Consider the following 22,668-nt stretch of genomic DNA (forward strand, 5'->3'; position numbering starts at 1 on the left):
GTATTAAATTCAAATGCAATTTCTGTGTTTCATCGTCAATAAGAACGTCCTAGGTATACAGTAAACCTGAAGTGAAGCATCTGAATCTAAAACTGTACTCACAGGAGAGGTTCAAATAATAGAAAATGAGACTGTCAGTCCTATTGTACTTAAGTCGGCATTGTGCCTTTTGTATAAAATTCGGATGCAATTTCTGTGTTTCATCGTCAATAAGAACTTTCAAGGGATACAGTAACCCTGAAGTGATGCATCGGTACCAAAACTGGACTCACAATAGAGGTTAAAATCATAGAACGTGTGAGTGTCAGTCCTCTTGTACTTAAGTCGGCATTGTGCATTTTGTATTAAATTCCAATGCAAACTCTGTGTTTCATCGTCAATAAGAAGTTCCAAGGGATACAGTAAACCTGAAGAGAAGCATCGGAATCTAAAACTGGTCTCACAGGAGAGGTTCAAATCATAAAAAGTGAGAGTGTCAGTCCTCTTGTACTTAAGTCGGCATTGTGCCTTTTGTATTAAATTCGGATGCAATTTCAGTGTTTCGTCGTCAGTAAGAAGGTGCAAGGGATAAAGTAATTATGAAGTGAAGCATCGGAATCTAAAACTGGACGCACAGGAGTGGTTCTAATCATAGAAAGTTAGAGTGTCAGTCTTCTTGTACTTAAGTCGGCTTTGTGCCTTTTGTATTAAATTCGGATGCAAACTCTGTGTTGCATCGTCTATAAGAAGGTGCAAGGGATACAGTAACTCTGAGTGAAGCATCGGAATCTAAAACTGGACTCAAAGGAGAGGTTTAAATCATAGAAAGTTAGGGTGTGAGTCCTCTTGTACTTAAGTTGAAATTGTGCCATTTGTGTTAAATTCGGATGCAATTTTTGTGTTTCATCGTCAATAACAAGGTCCAAGGTATACAGTAAACCTGAAGTGAAGCATCGGAATCTAAAACTGGACTCACAGGAGAGGTTCAATTATAGTAAGTTAGAATGTCAGTCCTCTTGTACTTAAGTCGGCATTGTGCCTGTTGAATTTAATTCCGATGCAATTTCTGTGTTCCATCGTCAATAAGAAAGTCCAAGGTTTACAGTAAACCTGAAGTGAAGCATCGGAATCTAGAACTGGACTCACAGGAGAGGTTCAAATCATAGAACGTTAGAGTGTCAGTCCTCTTGTACTTAAGTCGGCATTGTGCCTTTTGTATTGAATTTGGATGCAATTTCTGTGTTTCATCGTCAATAAGAAGGTGCAAGGTATACAGTAAACCTGAAATGAAGCATCGGAATCTAAAACTGGACTCACAGGAGAGGTTCAAATAATAGAAAGTTAGACTGTCAGTCCTCTTGTACCTAAGTCGGCATTGTGCCTTTTGTAATTAATTCGGATGCAATTTCTGTGTTTCATCGCCAATAAGAATTTCCAAGGGTTACAGTAAACCTGAAGTGAAGCATCGGAATCTAAAACTGGTCTCACCGGAGAGGTTTAAATCATAGAAAGTGAGAGTGTCAGTTCTCTTGTACTTAAGTCGGCATTGTGCCTTTTCTATTAAATTCGGATGCAATTTATGTGTATCATCGTCAATAAGTAAGTCCAATGGATACAGTACACCGGAAGTGAATCATCGGAATCTAAAACTGGACTCACAGGAGAGGTTCAAATCATAGAAAGTTAGAGTGTCTTCCCTCTTGTACTTAAGTCGGCATTGTGCATGTTGAATTTAATTCCGATGCAATTTCTGTGTTCCTTCATCAATAAGAAGGTCCAAGGTATACAGCGAACCTGAAGTGAAGCATCTGAATCTAAAACTGGAACCACAGGAGAGTTCAAATAATAGAAAGTGAGACTGTCAGTCCTCTTGTACTTAAGTCGGCATTGTGCCTTTTGTATAAAATTCGGATGCAATTTCTGTGTTTCATCGTCAATAAGAACTTCCAAGGGATACAGTAAACCTGAAGTGAAGCATCGGTACCAAAACTGGACTCACAGGAGAGGTTCAAATCATAGAAAGTGTGAGTGTCAGTCCTCTTGTACTTAAGTCGGCATTGTGCATTTTGTATTAAATTCCAATGCAAACTCTGTGTTTCATCGTCAATAAGAAGTTCCAAGGGATACAGTAAACCTGAAGAGAAGCATCGGAATCTAAAACTGGTCTCACAGGAGAGGTTCAAATCATAGAAAGTAAGGGTGTCAGTTCTCTTGTACTTATGTCGGCATTGTGCCTTTGGTATTAAAGTCGGATGCAATTTCTGTGTTGCATCGTCTATAAGAAGGTGCACGGGATACAGTAACTCTGAGTGAAGGATCGGATTCTAAAACTGGACTCACAGGAGAGGTTTAAATCATAGAAATCCAGAGTGTCAGTCCTCTTGTACGTAAGTCGGCATTGTGCCTTTTGTATTAAATTCGGATGCAAACTCTGTGTTTCATCGTCAATAAGAAGGTCCAAGGGATACTTAAACCTGAAGTGAAGCATCGGAATCTAAATCTGGACTCACAGGAGAGGTTCAAATCATAGATAGTGAGAGTGTCAGTCTTCTTGTTCTTAAGCCGGCATTGTGCCTTTTGTATTAAATTCGGATGCAAACTCTGTGTTTCATCGTCAACAAGAAGGTCCAAGGGATACAGTAAACCTGAAGTGAAGCATCGGAATCTAAAACTGGACTCAAAGGAGACGTTTTAATCATAGAAAGTTAGGGTGTGAGTCCTCTTGTACTTAAGTTGAAATTGTGCCTTTTGTGTTAAAGTCGGCTGCAATTTCTGTTTTTCGTCGTCAATAACAAGGTCCAAGGTATACAGTAAACCTGAAGTGAAGCATCGGAATCTAAAACTGGACTCACAGGCGAGGTTCACTTATAGTAAGTTAGAATGACAGTCCTCTTGTACTTCAGTCGGCATTGTGCCTGTTGAATTTAATTCCGATGCAATTTCTGTGTTCCATCGTCAGTAAGAATTTCCAAGGTTTACAGTAAACCTGAAGTGAAGCATCGGAATCTAAAACTTGACTCACAGGAGAGGATCAATCATAGAAAGTTAGAGTGTCAGTCCTCTTGTACGTAGGTCGGCATTGTGCCTTTTGTATTAAATTTGGATGCAATTTCTGTGTTTCATCGTCAATAAGAAGGTGCAAGGTATACAGTAAACCTGAAGTGAAGCATCGGAATCTAAAACTGGACTCACAGGAGAGGTTCAAATAATAGAAAGAGAGACTGTCAGTCCTCTTGTACTTAAGTCGGCATTGTGCCTTTTGTATTAAATTCCGATGCAATTTCTGTGTATCTTCGTCAATACGAAGGTCTGAGGTATACAGTAAACCTGAAGTGAAGCATCGAAATCGAAAACTGGACTCACAGGAGAGGTTCAAATCAGAGAAAGTTAGAGTGTCAGTCCTCTTGTACTTAATTCGGCATTGTCACTTTTGTATTAAATTCGGATGCAATTTCTGTGTTTCATCGTCAATAACAGGGTCCAAGTTATACAGTAAACCTGAAGTGAAGCAGCGGAATCTAAAACTGGACTCACAGGAGAGGTTCAATTATAGTAAGTTAGAATGTCAGTCCTCTTGTACTTAAGTCGGCATTGTGCCTGTTGAATTTAATTACGATGAAATATCTGTGTTCCATCATCAATAAGAACGTCCAAGGTTTACAGTAAACCTGAAGTGAAGCATCGGAATCTAAAACTGGACTCACAGGAGAGGTTCAAATCATAGAAAGTTAGAGTGTCAGTCCTGTTGTATTTAGGTCGGCATTGTGCCTTTTTGTATTAAATTTGAATGCAATTTCTGTGTTTCATCGTCAATAAGAAGGTGCAAGGTATACAGTAAACCTGAAGTGAAGCATCGGAATCTAAAACTGGACTCACAGGTGAGGTTCAAATAATAGAAAGTGAGACTGTCAGTCCTCTTGTACTTAAGTCGGCATTGTGCCTTTTGTATTAAATTCGGATGCAATTTCTGTGTTTCATCGTCAATAAGAATTTCCAAGGGTTACAGTAAACCTGAAGTGAAGCATCGGAATCTAAAACTGGACTCACAGGAGAGGTTCAAATCATAGAAAGTTAGAGTGTCAGTCCTGTTGTACTTAGGTCGGCATTGTGCCTTTTGTATTAAATTTGATTGCAATTTCTGTGTTTCATCGTCTATAAGAAGGTGCAAGGGATACAGTAACTCTGAGTGAAGCATCGGAATGTAAAACTGGACTCACAGGAGAGGTTTAAATCATAGAAAGTTTGAGTGTCAGTCCTCTTGTACTTAAGTCGGCATTGTGCCTGTTGAATTTAATTCCGTTGCAATTTCTGAGTTCCTTCGTCAATAAGAAGGTCCAAAGTATACAGTAAACCTGAAGTGAAGCATCGGAATCTAAAACTGGACTTACAGGAATGGTTCAAATCATAGAAAGTTAGAGTGTCAGTCCTCTTGTACTTAGGTCGGCATTGTGCCTTTTGTATTAAAAATGGATGCAATTTCTGTGTTTCATCGTCAATAAGAAGGTGCAAGGTATACAGTAAACCTGAAGTGAAGCATCGGAATCTAAAACTGGACTCACAGGAGAGGTTTAAATCATAGAAAGTTTGAGTGTCAGTCCTCTTGTACTTAAGTCGGCATTGTGCCTGTTGAATTTAATTCCGATGCAATTTCTGTGTTCCTTCGTCAATAAGAAGGTCCAAGGTATACAGTAAACCTGAAGTGAAGCATCGGAATCTAAAACTGGACTCACAGGAGAGGTTCAAATCATAGAAAGTTAGAGTGTCAGTCCTCTTGTACTTAGGTCGGCATTGTGCCTTTTGTATTAAATTCGGATGCAAGTTCTGTGTTTAATCGTCAATATGAAGGTCCAAAGAATACATTGCACCTGAAGTGAAGCATCGGAATCTAATAGTGGACTCACAGGAGAGGTTCAATTATAGAAAATTAGAGTGTCAGTCCTCTTGTACTTAAGTCGGCATTGTGCCTGTTGAATTTAATTCTGATGAAATTTCTGTGTTCCTTCGTCAATAAGAAGGTCCAAGGAATACAGTAAACCTGAAGTGAAGCATCGGAATCAAAAATTGGACTCACAGGAGAGGTTCTAATCATAGAAAGTTAGAGAGTCAGTCCTCTTGTACTTAAGTCCCCATTGTGCCTTTTGTATTAAATTCGGATGCAATTTCTGTGTTTCATCGTCAATAAGAAGGTCCAAGGGATGCAGTAAACCTGAATTGAAGGATCGGAATCTAAATCTGGACCCACAGGAGGCGTTCAAATCATAGAAAGTTAGAGTGGCAGTCCTCTTGTACTTAAGTCGGCATTGTGCGTTTTGTATTAAATTCGGATGCAAACTCTCTGTTTCATCGTCAATAAGAAGGTCCAAGGGATACTTAAACCTGAAGTAAAGCATCGGAATCTTAAACTGGACTCACAGGAGAGGTTCACTTCATAGAGAGTGAGAGTGTCAGTTCTCTTGTACTTTAGTCTGCATTGTGCCTTTTATATTAAATTATGATGCAAACTCTGTGTGTCATCTTCAATAAGAAGGGCCAAGGGGCAAAGTAAACCTGAAGGGAAGCATCGGAATCTAAAACTGGACTCACAGGAGAGGTTCAAATCATAGAAAGTTTTAGTGTCAGTCCTCTGGTACTTAAATCGGGATTGTGCCTTTTGTATTAAATTCGGATGCAATTTCTGTGTTTCATCGTCAATAAGAAGTTCCAAGAGATACAGTAAATTTGAAGTGAAGCATCGGTATCAAAATTGGACTCACAGGAGAGGTTCAAATCATAGAAAGTGAGAGTGTCAATCCTCTTGTACTTAAGTCGGCATTGTGCCGTTTGTATTAAATTCCAATGCAAACTCTGTGTTTCATCGTCAATAAGAAGTTCGAAGGGATACAGTAAACCTGAAGTGAAGTATCGGAATCTAAAACTGGACTCACAGGAGAGGATCAAATCATAGAAAGTGGAAGTGTCAGTTCTCTTGTACTTAAGTCGGCATTGTGCCTTTTGTATTAAATTCCAGTGCAAACTCTGTGTATCATCGTCAATAAGAAGGTCCAAGGGATACAGTAAACCTGAAGTGAAGCATCTGAATCTAAAACTGGACTCACAGGAGAGATTCAAACCATAGAAAGTGGGAGTGTCAGTCCTCTTGTACTTAAGTCGGCATTGTGCCTTTTGTATTAAATTCCGATGCAATTTCTGTGATTCATCGTCAATAAGAAGGTCCAAAGGATACAGTACACCTGAAGTGAAGCCTCGGAATCAAAAACTGGACTCACAGGAGATGTTCAATTCATAGAAAGTGAGAGTGTCCGTCGACTTTTACTTAAGTCGGAATTGTGGCATTTGTATTGAAATCGGATGCAAACTCTGTGTTTCATCGTCAATAAGAAGGTCCAAGTTATGCAGTAAACCTGAAGTGAAGCATCGGAATCTAAAACTGGACTCACAGGAGAGGTTCAAATCATAGAAATTTACAGTGTCAGCCCTCTTGTACTTAAGTCGGCATTGTGCCTTTTGTATTAAGTTCGGATGCAATTTCAGTGTTTCATCGTCAATAAGAAGGTGCGAGGTATACAGTAAACCCGAAGTGAAGCATCGAAATCGAAAACTGGACCCACAGGAGAGGTTCAAATCAGAGAAAGTTAGAATGTCAGTCCTCTTGTACTTAATTCGGCATTGTCACTTTTGAATTAAATTCGGGTGCAATTTATGTGTTACATCGTCAATACGATGGTCCAAGGGATACAGTAAACCTGAAGTGAAGCATCGGAATCTATAACTGGACTTGCAGGAGAGGTTTTAATCATAGAAAGTTAGAGTATCAGCCCCCTTGTAGTTAAGTCGGCATTGTGCCTTTTGTATTAAATTCGGATGCAATTTCTGTCTTTCATCGTCAATAAGAACGTCCGAGGTATACAGTAAACCTGAAGTGAAGCATCGAAATCTGAAACTGGACTCACAGGATAGGTTCAAATCATAGAATGTTTGAGTGTCAGTCCTCTAGTACTTAAGTCGGGATTGTGCCTTTTGTATTAAATTCGGATGCAATTTCTGTGTTTCATCGTCAATAAAAAGGTCCAAGGGATACGGTAACCCTGAAGTGAAGCATCGGAATCCAAATCTGGACTCACGGGAGAGGTTCAAATGATAGAAAGTTAGAGTGTCAGTCCTCTTGTACTTAAGTCGGCATTGTGCCTTTTGTATTAAATTCGGATGCAATTTCTGTGTTTCATCGTCAATAAGAAGTTCCAAGGAATGCAGTAAACCTGACGTGAAGCATCGGAATCTAAAACTGGCCTCACAGGAGAGGTTGAAATCATAGAAAGTGAGGGTGTCAGTTCTCTTGTACTTAAGTCGGCATTGTGCCTTTTGTATTAAATTCGGATGCAATTTCTGTTTATCATCGTCAATAAGTAAGTCCAAAGGATACAGTACACCTGAAGTTAAGCATCGGAATCCAAAACTGGACTCACAGGAGAGGTTCAAACATTGAAAGTTAGAGTGTGTGTCTGCTTGTTCTTAACTCGGCATTGTGCCTTTTGAATTTAATTCGGATGCAATTTCTGTGTTTCATCGTCAATAAGAAAGTCCAAGGTATACTGTAAACCTGAAGTGAAGCAGCCGAATCTAAAACTGGACTCAAAGGAGAGGTTTAAATCATAGAAAGTTAGGGTGTGAGTCCTCTAGTACTTATGTTGAAATTGTGCCTTTTGTGTTAAATTCGGATGCAATTTCTGTGTTTCATCGTCAATAAGAATGTCCAAGGTATACAGTAAACCTGAAGTGAAGCATCGGAATCTGAAACGGGACCCACAGGAGAGGTTCAAATCATAGAAAGTTAGAGTGTCAGTCCTCTTGTACTTAGGTCGGCATTGTGCCTTTTGTATTAAATTTTAATGCAATTTCTGTGTTTCGTCGTCAATAAGAATTTCCAAGGGATACGGTAAACCTGAAGTAAAGCATCGGTATCAAAACTGGATTCACAGAAGTGGTTCTAATCATAGAAAGTGTGAGTGTCAGTCCTCTTGTACTTAAGTCGGCATTGTGCCTTTTGTATTAAATTCCAATGCAAACTCTGTGTTTCATCGTCTATAAGAAGTTCCAAGGGATACAGTAAACCTGAAGTGAAGTATCGGAATCTAAAACTGGTCTCACAGGAGAGGTTCAAATAATAGAAAGTGAGAGAGTCAGTTCTCTTGTACTTAAGACGGCATTGTGCCCTTTGTATTAATTTCGGATGCAATTTCTGTGTTGCATCGTCTATAAGAAGGTGCAAGGGATACAGTAACTCTGAGTGAAACACCGGAATCTAAAACTGGACTCACAGGAGAGGTTTAAATAATAGAAAGTTAGAGTGTCAGTCCTCTTGTACTTAAGTCGGCATTGTGCCTTTTGTATTAAATACGGATGCAAACTCTGTGTTTCATCGTCAATAAGAAGGTCCAAGGGATACTTAAACCTGAAGTGAAGCATCGGAATCTAAAACTGTACTCACTGGAGAGGTTCAAATCATAGAAAGTGAGAGTGTCAGTCCTCTTGTACTTAAGTCGGCATTGTGACTTTTGTATTAAATTCGGATGCAATTTCTGTGTTTCATCGTCAATAAGAAGGCCCAAGGGATACTTAAACCTGAAGTGAAGCATCGGAATCTTAAACTGGATCCACAGGAGAGGTTCAAATCATAGAAAGCGAGGGTGTCGGTCCTCTTGTACTTAAGTCGGCATTGTGCCTTTTATATTAAATTCCAATGCAAACTCTGTGTTGCATCGTCAATAAGAAGGTCCAAGGGATACAGTAAACCTGAGGTGAAGCATCGGAATCTAAAACTGGACTCACAGGAGAGGTTCAAATCATAGAAAGTGAGAGTGTCAGTCGTCTTTTGCTTAAGTCGGCATTGTGCCTTTTGTATTAAATTCGGATGCAATTTCTGTGTTTCATCGTCAATAAGAAGGTCCAAGGTATACAGTACACCTGAAATGAAGCATCAGAATCTAAAACTGGACTCACAGGAGAGGTTGAAATTATAGAAAGTTAGAGAGTCAGTCCTCTGGTACTTAAGATGGAATTCTGCCTTTTGTATTGAATTCAGATGCAAACTCTGTGTTTCATCGTCAATAAGAAGGTCCAAGTTATACAGTAAACCTGAAGTGAAGCATCGGTATCTAAAAATGGACTCACAGGAGAGGTTCAAATCATAGACAGTTAGAGTGTCAGTCCTCTTGTACATAAGTCGGCATTGTGCTTTTGTATTTCATTCGGATGCAATTTCTGTGCTACATCGTCAATAAGAAGGTCCAAGGTATAAAGTAAACCTGAAGTGAAGCATCGGAATCTAAAACTGGACTCACAGGAGAGGTTTAAATCATAGAATGTTAGAGTGTGAGTCATCTTGAACTTAAGTTTCGTTGTGCCTTTTGTATTAAATTCGGATGCTAATTCTGTGTTTCATCGGCAATAAGAAGGTCCAAGGTATTAAATAAACCTGAAGTGAAGCATCGGAATCTAAAACTGGACTCACAGGAGAGGTTCAAATCATAGAAAGTTAGAGTGTCAGTCCTCTTGTACTTAAGTCGGCATTGTGAATTTTGTATTAAATTCGGATCCAAACTCTGTGTTTTATCGTCAATAAGAACGTCCAAGGGATACAGCAAACCTGAAGAGAATCATCGGAACCTAAAACTGGACTCACAGGAGAGGTTCAAATCATAGAAAGTGAGAGTGTTAGTCCTCTTGTACTTAAGTCGGCATTGTGCCTTTTATATAAAATTCCGATGAAAACTCTGTGTTTCATCGTCAATAAGAAGGTCCAAGCGATACAGTAAACCTGAAGTGAAGCAGCGGAATCTAAAACTGGACTCACAGGAGAGGTTAAAATCATAGAAAGTGAGAGTGTCAGTCCTCTTGTACTTAAGTCGGCATTGTTCCCTTTGTATTAAATTCGGATGCTATTTCTGTGTTTCATGGACAATAAGAAGGTCCAAAGGATACATTACACCTGAAGTGAAGCATCGGAATCTAAAACTGGACTGAGAGGAGAGGTTCACATCATAGAAAGTGAGAGTGTCAGTCCTCTTGTACTTAAGTCGGCACTGTGCCTTTTGTATTAAATTCGGATGCAATTTCTGTGTTTCATCGTCAATAAGAAGGTCCAAGTAATACAGTAAACCTGAAGTGAAGCATCGGAATCTATAACTGGACTCACAGGAGAGGTTCAAATCATAGAAAGGTAGAGTGTCAGCCCTCTTGTACTTAAGTCGGCATTGTGCCTTTTGTATTAAATTCGGATGCTATTTCTGTGGTTCATCGTCAATGAGAAGGTCCGAGGTATACAGTAAACCAGAAGTGAAGCATCGAAATATAAAACTGGACCCACAGAAGAGGTTCAAATCATAGAAAGTGAGAGTGTCAGTCTTCTTGTACTTAAGTCGGCATTGTGCCTTTTGGATTAAATTCGGATGCAATTTCTGTGTTTCATCGTCAAAAGAAGTTCCAAGGGATACAGTAAACCTGAAGTGAAGCATCGGAATCTAAAACTAAACTCACAGGTGAGGTTCAAATCATAGAAAGTTAGAGTGTCAGTCCTCTTGTACTTAAGTCGTCATTGTGCCTTTTGTATTAAATTCAGATGCAAACACTGTGTTTCATCGTCAATAAGAAGGTCCAAGGGATACAGCAAACCTGAAGTGAAGCATCGGAATCTAAAACTGGACTCACAGGAGAGGTTCAAATCATAGAAAGTGAGAGTGTCAGTCCTCTTGTACTTAAGTCGGCATTGTGCCTTTTATATTTAATTCCGATGCAAACTCTGTGTTTCATCGTCAATAAGAAGGTCCAAGGGATACAGTAAACCTGAAGTGAAGCATCGGAATCTAAAACTGAACTCACAGGAGAGGTTCAAACATAGAAAGTGAGAGTGACAGTCCTCTTGTACTTAAGTCGGCATTGTTCCTTTTGTATTAAATTCGGATGCGATTTCTGTGTTTCACTTTCAATAAGAAGGTCCAAAGGATATAGTACACCTGAAGTGAAGCATCGGAATCTAAAACTGGACATACAGAAGATGTTCACATCATAGAAAGTGAGAGTGTCAGTCCTCTTATACTAAAGTCAGCATTGTGCCTTTTGTATTACATTCGGATGCTATATCTGCTTTTCATCGTCAATAAGAAGGTCCAAGGGATACAGTAAATCTGAAGTGAAGCATCGGAATCTAAAACTGGACTTACAGGAGTGGGTCAAATCATAGAAAGTTAGTGTGTCAGTCCTCTGGTACTTGAGTCGGCATTTTGCCTTTTGTATTAAATTCGGATGCAATTTCTGTGTTTCATCGTCAATAAGAAGGTGCTAGGGATACGGTAAACCTGAAGTGAAACATCGGAATCTAAAACTGGACTCACAGGAGAGGTTCAAATCATAGAAAGTTAGGGTGTCAGTCCTCTTGTACATAAGTCGGCATTGTGCCTTTTGTATTACATTCGGATGCAGTATCTGTGTTCCATCGTCAATAAGAAGGTGCAAGGTATACAGTAAACCTGAAGCGAAGCACCGGAATCTAAAACTGGACTCAAAGGAAAGGTTCAAATCATAGAAAGTAAGAGTGTCAGTCCTCTTGTACTTCAGTCAGCATTGTCCCTTTTGTATTAAATTCGTATGCAAACTCTGTGTTTCATCGTCAATAAGAATGTCCATGGGATACTGTAAACCTGAAGTGAAGCATCGGAATCTAAAACTGTACTCACAGGAGAGGTTCTAATCATAGAAAGTGAGAGTGTCAGTCCTCTTGTACTTAAGTCGGCATTGTGTCTTTTGGATTAAATTCGGATGCAATTTCTGTGTTTCATAGTCAATAAGAAGTTCCAAGGGATACAGTAAACCTGAAGTGAAGCATCGGAATCTAAAACTGGACTCACAGGAGTGGTTCAAATCATAGAAAGTGTGGGTGTCAGTCCTCTTATACTAAAGTCGGCATTGTGCCTTTTGTATTAAATTCCAATGCAAACTCTGTGTTTCATCGTCAATAAGAAGTTAAAAGGTATATAGTAAACCTGAAGTGAAGCATCGGAATATAAAACTGGACTCACAGGAGGGGTTCACATCATAGAAAGTGAGAGAGTCAGTTCTCTTGTACTTAAGTCGGCATTGTGCTTTCTGTATTAAATTCCGACGCAATTCTTGTGTTTCATCGTAAATAAGAAGGTGCACGGTATACAGTAGACCTGAAGTGAAGCTTCGGAATCTAAAACTGGACTCACAGGAGAGGTTCAAATAATAGAATGTGGGAGTGTCATTCCTCCCGTACTTAAGTCGGCATTGTGATTTTTGTATTACAATTCGAATGCAATTTCTGTGTTTCATCGTCAATAAGAAGGTTCAAGGGATACAGTAAACCTGAAGTGATGCATCGGAATTTAAAACTGGACTCAGAGGAGAGGTTTAAATTATAGAATGTTAGAGTGTCAGTCCACTTGTACTTAGGTCGGCATTGTGCCTTTTGTATTAAATTCGGATTCAAACTCTGTGTTTCGTCGTCAATAAGAAGGTCCAAGGGATACAGTAAACCTGAAGTGAATAACCGGAATCTAAAACTGGACTCACAGGAGCGGTTCAAATCATAGAAAGTGAGAGTGTCAGTCTTCTTCTACGTAATTCGGCATTGTGCCTTTTGAATTTAATTCGGATGCAATTTCTGTGTGTCATCGTCAATAAGAAGGTCCAAGGTACACAGTAAACCTGAAGAGAAGCATCGTAATCTAAAACTGGACTCACAGAAGAGGTTCAAATCATAGAAAGTTAGAGTGTCAGTCCTCTTATACTTAAGTCGGCATTGTGACTTTTGTATTAAATTCGGATGCATTTTCTGTGTTTCATCGTCAATAAGAAGGTGCAAGGTATACAGTAAACCTGAAGTGAAGCATCGGAATCTAAAACTGGACTCACAGGGGAGGTTCAAATCATAGAAAGTTAGAGTTTCAGTCTTCTTGTACTTAACTCGGAAGTGTGCCTTTTGAATTTAATTCGGATGCAATTTCTGTGTTTCATCGTCAATAAGAATTTCCTAGGGATACATTAAACCTGAAGTGAAGCATCAGAATCAAAAACTGGACGCACAGGAGAGGTTCAAATCATAGAAATTTAGGGTGTCAGTTATCTTGAACTTAAGTCAGCATTGTGCCTTTTTTATTACATTCAGATGCTATATCTGTGTTCCATCGTCAATAAGAAGGTGCAAAGTATACAGTAAACCTGAAGTGAACCATCGGAATCTAAAACTGGACTCAAAGGAGAGGTTCAGATGATAGAAAGTGTGAGTGTCAGTCCTCTTGTACTTAAGTCGGCATTGTGCCTTTTGTAATAAATTCCATTGCAAACTCTGTGTTCCATTGTCAATAAGAAGTTAAAAGGGATACAGGTAACCTGAAGTGAAGCATCGGATCTAAAACTGGATTCACAGGAGAGGTTCAAATCATAGAAAGTGAGAGTGAAAGTTCACTTGTACTTAAGTCGGCATTGTGCTTTTTGTATTAAATTCGCATGCATTTTCGGTGTTTCATCGTCAATAAGGAGGTGCAAGGTATACAGTAAACTTTAGGTGAAGCATCAGAATCTATAACTGGACTCACAGGAGAGGTTCAAATCATAGAAAGTTAGAGTTTCAGTCTTCTTGTACTTAACTCGGCATTGTGCCTTTTGAATTTAATTCGGATGCAATTTCTGTGTTTCATCGTCAATATGAAGGTCCAAGGTACACAGTAAACCTCAAGAGAAGCATCGGAATCTAAAACTGGACTCACAGAAGAGGTTCAAATCATAGATAGTTAGAGTGTCAGTCCTCTTATACTTAAGTCGGCATTCTGCCTTTTGAATTTGATTCCGTCGCAATTTCTGTGTTTCATCGTCAATAAGAAGGTCCAAGGTATACAGTAAACCTGAAGTGAAGCATCGGAATCTAAAGCTGGACTTACAGGAGAGGTTCAAATCAAAGAAAGTTAGAGTGCCCGTCCTTTTGTAATTAAGTCGGTATTGTGCCTTTTGTATTAAATTCCAATGCAAACTCTGTGTTTCATCGTCAATAAGAAGTTAAAATAAATACAGTAAACCTGAAGTGAAGCATCGGATTATAAACCTGGATTCACAGGAGAGGTTCACATCATAAAAAGTGAGAGTGTCAGTTCTCTTGTACTTAAGTCGGCATTGTGCTTTTTGTATTAAATTCCGATGGAATTCTTGTGTTTCATCGTAAATAAGGAGGTGCAAGGTATACAGTAGACCTGAAGTGAAGCTTCGGAATCTAAAACTGGACTCACAGGAGAGGTTCAAATAACAGAATGTGGGAGTGTCAGTCCTCTTGTACTTAAGTCGGCATTGTGCCTTTTGTATTAAATTCGGATGCAATTTCTGGGTTTCATCGTCAATAAGAAGGTTCAAGGGATACAGTAAACCTGAAGTGATGCATCGGAATTTAAAACTGGACTCACAGGAGAGGTTTAAATTTCAGAATGTTAGAGTGTCAGTTTACTTGTACTTAGGTCGGCATTGTGCCTTTTGTATTAAATTCGGATGCAAACTCTGTGCTTCGTCGTCAATAAGAAGCTCCAAGGGATACAGTAAACCTGAAGTGAAGCACCGGAATCTAAAACTGGACTCACAGGAGCGGTTCAAATCATAGAAAGTGAGAGTGTCAGTCCTCATGTACTTATGTCGGCATTGTGCCTTTTGTATTAAATTCGGATGCAATTTCTGTGTTTCATCGTCAATAAGAAGGTCTAAGGGATACAGTAAACCTGAAGAGAAGCATCGGAATCTACAACTGGACTCACAGGAGAGGTTCAAATAATAGAAAGTTAGAGTATCAGTCTTCTTCTACGTAACTCTGCATTGTGCCTTTTGAATTTAATTCGGATGCAATTTCTGTGTGTCATCGTCAATAAGAAGGTCCAAGGTACATAGTAAACCTGAAGAGAAGCATCGTAATCTAAAAGTGGACTCACAGAAGAGGATCAAATCATAGAAAGTGAGAGTGACAGTTCCCTTGTACTTAAGTCAGCATTGTGCTTTTTGTAATAAATTCCAATGCAAACTCATTGTTTCATTGTCAATAAGAAGTTAAAAGGGATACAGTAAACCTGAAGTGAAGCATCGGATCTAAAACTGGATTCACAGGAGAGGTTCAAATCATAGAAAGTGAGAGTGACAGTTCTCATGTACTTAAGTCGGCATTGTGCTTTTTGTATTAAATTCGGATGCATTTTCTGTGTTTCATCGTCAATAAGAAGGTGCAAGGTATACAGTAAACCTGAAGTGATGCATCAGAATCTAAAACTGGACTCACAGGAGAGGTTCAAATCATAGAAAGTTAGTGTGTCAGTCTTCTTGAACTTAACTCAGCATTGTGCCTTTTGTATTAAATTCGGTTGCAATTTCTGTGTTTCATCATCAATAAGAAGTTCCAAGAGATACAGTAAACCTGAAGTGATGCATCAGAATCAAAAACTGGACGCACAGGAGAGGTTCAAATCATAGAAATTTAGGGTGTCAGTCCTTTTGTACTTAAGTCGGCTTTGTGCCTTTTGTATTTAATTCCGATGCAATTTCTGTGTTTCGTCGTCAATAAGAAGGTCCACGGGATAGAGTTAACCTGAAGGGAGGTATCGGAATCTAAAACTGGACTCACAGGAGAGGTTCAAATCATAGAAAGTTAGAGTGTCAGTCTTCTTGTACTTAACTCGGCATTGTGACTTTTGTATTAAATTCGGATGCAATTTCTGTGTTTCATCGTCAATAAGAAGGTCTAAGGGATACAGTAAACCTGAAGTGAAGCATCGGAATCTACAACTGGACTCACAGGTGAGGTTCAAATAATAGAAAGTTAGAGTCTCAGTCTTCTTCTACGTAACTCGGCATTGTGCCTTTTGAATTTAATTCGGATGCAATATCTGTGTTCCATCGTCAATAAAAAGGTGCAAAGTATACAGTAAACCTGAAGTGAAGCTTCGGAATCTAAAACTGGACTCAAAGTAGAGGTTCAAATGATAGAAAGTGTGAGTGTCAGTCCTCTTGTACTTAAGTCGGCATTGTGCCTTTTGTAATATATTCCAATGCAAGCTCTGTGTCTCATTGTCAATAAGAAGTGAAAAGGGATACAGTAAACCTGAAGTGAAGCATCGGATCCTAAACTGGATTCACAGGAGAGGGTCAAATCATAGAAAGTGAGAGTGACAGTCCTCTTGTACTTAAGTCGGCATTGTGCTTTTTGTATTAAATTCCGATGCAATTTCTGTGTTTCATCGTCAATAAGAAGGTGCAAGGTATACAGTAAACCTGAAGTGAAGCATCGGAATCTAAAACTGGACTCACAGGAGAGGTTCAAATCATAGAATGTGGGAGTATCAGTCCTCTTGTACTTAAGTCGGAATTGTGAATTTTGTTTTATATTCTTATGCAATTTCTGTGTTTCATCGTCAATAAGAAGGTCCAAGGGATACAGTATACCTGAAGTGAAGCATCGGAATCTAAAACTGAACTCACAGGAGAGGTTCAATTCATAGAAAGTGAGAGTGTCAGTCCTCTTGTACTTAAATCGGCATTGTGCCTTTTGTAATAAATTCCAATGCAAACTCTGTGTTTCATCGTCAATAAGAAGTTAAAAGGGATACAGTAAACCAGAAGTGAAGCATCGGAATCTAAAACTGGACTCACAGGAGAGGTTCAAATCATAGAATGTGAGAGTGTCAGTTCTTTTGTACTTAAGTCGGCATTGTACCTTTTGTATTTAATTCCGATGCAATTTCTGTGTTTCATCGTCAATAAGAAGGTGCAAGGTATACAGTAAACCTGAAGTGAAGAATCGGAATCTAAAACTGGACTCACAGGAGAGGTTCAAATCATAGAAAGCGAGAGTATCATCTCTTGTACTTAAGTCGGCATTGTGCATTTTGTATTAAATTCCGATGCAATTTCTGTGTTTCATCGTCAATAAGAAGGTGCAAGGTATACAGTAAACCTGAAGAGAAGCATCGGAATCTAAAACTGGACTCACAGGAGGGGTTCAAATCATAGAAAGTGAGAGTGTCAGTTCTCTTGTACTTAAGTCGGCATTGTGCCTTTTGTATTAAATTCCGATGCAATTTCTGTGTATCATCGTCGATAAGAAGGTGCAAGGTGTACAGTAAACCTAAAGTGAAGCATCGGAATCTAAAACTGGAATCACAGGAGAAGTTCAAATCATAGAAAGCGAGAGTGTCAGTTCTCTTGTACTTAAGTCTGCATTGTGCCTTTTGTATTAAATTCCGATGCACTTTCTGTGTTTCATCGTCAATAAGAAGGTGCAAGGTATACAATAAAACCTGAAGTGAAGCATCGGAATCTAAAACTGGTCTCACAGGAGAGGTTAAAATCATAGAATATTAGAGTGTCAGTCCTCTTGTACTTAGGTCGGCATTGTACCTTTTGTATTAAATTCGGATGCAAATTCTGTGTTTCATCGTCAATAAGAAGGTTCAAGGGATACAGTAAACCTGAAGTGAAGCATCGGAATCTAAAACTCGACTCACAGGAGAGGTTCAAATCATAGAAGTGAGAATGTCAGTCATCTTGAACTTAAGTCGGCATTGTGCCTTTATTATTAAATTCCGATGAAACTCTGTGTTTCATCGACAATAAGAATGTCCAAGGGATACAGTAAACCTCAAGTGAAGCATCGGAATCTAAAACTGAACTCACAGGAGAAGTTCACATCATAGAAAGTAAGAGTGTCAGTTCTGTTGTACTTAAGTCGGCATTGTGCCTTTCGTATTAAATTCCGGTGCAATTTCTGTGTTTCATCGACAATAAGAAGGTCCAAGAGATACAGTAAACCTGAAGTGAAGCATCGGAATCTGAAACTGGACTCACAGGAGAGTTTCAAATCAAAGAAGTGAGAGAGTCGGCCCTCTTGTACTTATGTCGGCATTGTTCCTTTTGTATTAAGTTCGGGTGCTATTTCTGTGTTTCATCGTCAATAAGAAAGTCCGAGGTATACCATAAACCTGAAGTGAAGCGTCGGAATCTAAAACGGGACTCACTGGAGAGGTTCAAATCATAGATAGTTAGAGTGTCATTCCTCTTGTACTTAAGTCGGCATTGTGACTTTTGTTGTAAATTCAGATGCAATTTCTGTGTTTCATCGTCAATAATAAGTTAAAAATGATACAGTAAACCTGAAGTGAAGCATCGGAATCTAAAACTGGACTCACAGGAGAGGTTCAAATCATAGAAAGTTAGAGTGTCAGTCTTCTTCTACGTAACTCGTCATTGTGCCTTTTGAATTTAATTCGGATGCAATTTCTGTGTGTCATCGTCAATAAGAAGGGCCAAGGTAAACAGTAAACCTGAAGAGAAGCATCGTAATCTAAACCTGGACTCACAGAAGAGGTTCAAATCATAGAAAGTTAGTGTGTCAGTCCTCTTGTACTTAAGTCGGCATTGTGACTTTTGTATTGAATTCGGATGCATTTTCTGTGTTTCATCGTCAATAAGAAGGTGAAAGGTATACAGTAAACCTGAAGTGAAGCATCGGAATCTAAAACAGGACTCACAGGAGAGGTTCAAATCATAGAAAGTTAGAGTTTCAGTCTTCTTGTACTTAACTCGGCATTGTGCCTCTTGAATGTAATTCGAATGCAATTTCTGTGTTTCATCGTCAATTAGAAGGTCCAAGGTACACAGTAAACCTCAAGAGAAGCATCGGAATCTAAAACTGGACTCACAGAAGAGGTTCAAATTATAGATAGTTAGAGTGTTATTCCTCTTGTACTTAAGTCGGAATTGTGCCATTTGAATTTAATTCCGACGCAATTTCTGTGTTTCATCGTCAATAAGATGGTCCAAGGTATACAGTAAACTTGAAGTGAAGCATCGGAATCTATAACTGGACTCACAGGAGAGGTTCAAATCTTAGAAAGTTAGAGTGCCTGTCCTTTTGTAATTAAGTCGGCATTGTGCCTTTTGTATTAAATTCGGATGCAATTTCCTGTGTTTCATCGTCAATAAGAAGTTCCAAGGGATACAGTAAACCTGAAGTGAAGCATCAGAATCAAAAACTGGACGCACAGGAGAGGTTCAATTCATAGAAATTTAGGGTGTCAGTCCTCTTGTACTTAAGTCGGCATTGTGCCTTTTGTATTACATTCGGATGCAATATCTGTGTTCCATCGTCAATAAGAAGTTGCCAGGTATACAGTAAACCTGAAGTGAAGCATCGGAATCTAAAACTGGACTCAAAGGAGAGGTACAAATGATAGAAAGTGTGAGTGTCAGTCCTCTTGTACTTAAGTCGGCATTGTGCCTTTTGTAATAAATTCCAATGCAAACTCTGCGTTTCATTGTCAATAAGAAGTTAAAAGGGATACAGTAAACCTGAAGTGAAGCATCGGATCTAAAACTGGATTCACAGGAGAGGTTCAAATCATAGAAAGTGAGAGTGACAGTTCTCTTGTACTTAAGTCGGCATTGTGCTTTTTAAATTAAATTCCGATGCAATTTCTGTGTTTCAACCTCAATAAGAAGGTGCAAGGTATACAGTAAACCTGAAGTGAAGCATCGGAATCTAAAACTGGACTCACAGGAGAGGTTCAAATCATAGAAAGCGAGAGTGTCAGTTCTGTTGTACTTAAGTCGCCATTGTGCCTTTTGTATTAAATTCCGATGCAATTTCTGTGTTTCATCGTCAATAAGAAAGTGCAAAGTATACAGTAAACCTGAAGTGAAGCATCGGAATCTAAAACTGGTCTCACAGGAGAGGTTAAAATCATAGAATGTGAGAGTGTCAGTCCTCTTGTACTTAAGTCGGCATTGTGCCTTTTGTATTAAATTCGGATGCAAACTCTGTGTTTCATCGTCAATAAGAAGGTTCAAGGGATACAGTAAACCTGAAGTGAAGCATCGGAATCTAAAACTGGACTCACAAGAGAGGTTCAAATCATAGAAGTGAGAGTGTCAGTCCTCTTGTACTTAAGTCGAAATTGAGCCTTTTGTAATAAATTCCAATGCAAACTCTGTGTTTTACGTCAATAAGAAGTTAAAAGGGATACAGTAAACCTGAAGTGAAGCATCGGAATCTAAAACTGGACTCACAGGAGATTTTAAAATCATAGAAAGTTAGAGTGTCAATCTTCTTCATCGTAACTCGGCATTGTGCCTTTTGAATTTAATTCGGATGCAATTTCTGGGTGTCATCGTCAATAAGAAAGTCCAAGGTACACAGTAAACCTGAAGAGAAGCATCGTAATCTAAAACTGGACTCACAGAAGAGGTTCAAATCATAGAAAGTTAGAGTGTCAGTCCTCTTGTACTTAAGTCGGCATTGTGGTTTTTGTATTAAATTCGGATGCATTTTCTGTTTTTCATCGTCAATATGAAGGTGCAAGGTATACAGTAAACCTGAAGTGAAGCATCGGGATCTAAAACTGGACCCGCAGGAGAGGTTCAAATCATAGAAAGTTAGAGTTTCAGTCTTCTTGTACTTAACTCGGCATTGTGCCTTTGGAATTTAATTCGGATGCAATTTCTGTGTTTCATCGTCAATAAGAAGGTCCAAGGTACACAGTATACCTCAAGAGAAGCATCGGAATCTAAATTTGGACTCACAGAAAAAGTTCAAATCATAGATAGTTAGAGTGTCATTCCTCTTGTACTTAAGTCGGCATTGTGCCTTTTGAATTTAATTCCGACGCAATTTCTGTGTTTCATCGTCAATAAGAAGGTCCAAGGTATACAGTAAACCTGAAGTGATGCATCGGAATCTAAAACTGGACTCACAGGAGAGATTCAAATCATAGAAAGTTAGAATGCCTGTCCTTTTGTAATTAAGTCGGCATAGAGCCTTTTGTATTAAATTCGGATGCAATTTCTGCGTTTCATCGTCAATATGAAGGTCCACGGGATACAGTTAACCTGAAGTGAGGTATCGGAATCTAAAATTGGACTCACAGGAGAGGTTCAAATCATAGTAAGTAAGTGAGTCAGTCTTCTTGTACTTAACTCGGCATTGTGCCTTTTGTATGAAATTCGGTTGCAATTTCTGTGTTTCATCGTCAATAAGAAGTTCCAAGGGATACAGTAAACATGAAGTGAAGCATCAGAATCCAAAACTGGACGCACAGGAGAGGTTCAATTCATAGAAATTTAGGGTGTGAGTCCCCTTGTACTTAAGTCGGAATTGTGCCTTTTGTAATAAATTCCAATGGAAACTCTGTGTTTTATCGTCAATAAGAAGTTAAAAGGGATACAGTAAACCTGAAGAGAAGCATCGGAATCCAAAACTGGACTGACACTAGAGGTTCAAATCATAGAAAGTGAGGGTGTCAGTTCTCTTGTACTTAAGCCGGCATTGTGCCTTTTGTATCAAATTCTGATGCAATTTCTGTGCTTCATCGCCATTAAGAAGGTGCAAGGGATACAGTAAACCTGAAGTGAAGCATCGGAATCTAAAACTGGACTCACAGGAGAGGTTCAAATCATAGAAAGTGAGAGTGTCAGTTCTCTTGTACTTAAGTCGGCATTGTGCCTTTTGTATTAAATTCCAATGCAATTTCTGTGTATCATCGTCAATAAGAAGGTGCAAGGTACACAGTAAACCTGAAGTGAAGAATCGGAATCTTAAACTGGACTCACAGGAGACGGTCAAATCATAGAAAGCGAGAGTGTCAGTTCTCTTGTTCTTAAGTCGGCATTGTGCCTTTTGTATAAAATTCCGATCCAATTTCTATGTTTCATCGTCAATAAGAAGGTGCATGGTATACAGTAAACCTGAAGTGAAGCATCGGAATCTAAAACTGGACTCACAGGAGTGGTTAAAATCATAGAAAGTGAGAGTGTCAGTCCTCTTGTACTTAAGTCGGCATTGTGCCTTTTGTATTAAATTCGGTTGCAAACTCTGTGTTTCATCGTCTATAAGTAGGTCCAAGGGATACAGTAAACCTGAAGTGAACCATCGGAATCTAAAACTGGACTCACAGGAGAGGTTCAAATCATAGAGAGCGAGAGTGTCAGTTCTCTTGTACTTAGGTCGGCATTGTGCCCTTTGTATTAAATTCCGATGCAATTTCTGTGTATCATCGTCAATAAGAAGGTGCAAGGTAAACAGTAAACCTGAAGTGAAGCATCGGAATCTAAAACTGGACTCACAGGAGAGGTTAAAATCATAGAATGTGAGAGTGTCATTCCTCTTGTACATAAGTCGGCATTGTGCCTTTATTATTAAATTCTGATGTAAACTCTGTGTTTCATCGACAACAAGATGGTCCAAGGGATACAGTAAACCTCAAGTGAAGCATCGGAATCTAAAACTGGACTCACAGGAGAAGTTCAAATTATAGAAAGTTAGAGTGTCAGTCCTCTTGTACTTAAATCGGCATTGTGCCTTTTAGATTAAATTCGGATGCAAACTCTGTGTTTCATCATCAATAGGAAGGTCCAAGGTATACAGTAAACCTGAAGTTAAGCATCGGAATCTAAAACTGGACGCACAGGAGCGGTTCAAATCATAGAAAGTGAGAGTGTCAGTCCTCTTGTACTTAAGTCGGAATTGTGCATTTTGTAATAAATTCCAATGCAAACTCTGTGTTTTATCGTCAATAAGAAGTTAAAAGGGATACAGTAAACCTGAAGTGAAGCATCGGAATCTAAAACTGGACTCGCACTAGAGGTTCACATCATAGAAAG

The sequence above is a fragment of the Schistocerca americana genome, chromosome 3, assembly GCF_021461395.2.
Source record: "Schistocerca americana isolate TAMUIC-IGC-003095 chromosome 3, iqSchAmer2.1, whole genome shotgun sequence".
NCBI classification, from domain to species: domain Eukaryota; kingdom Metazoa; phylum Arthropoda; class Insecta; order Orthoptera; family Acrididae; genus Schistocerca; species Schistocerca americana.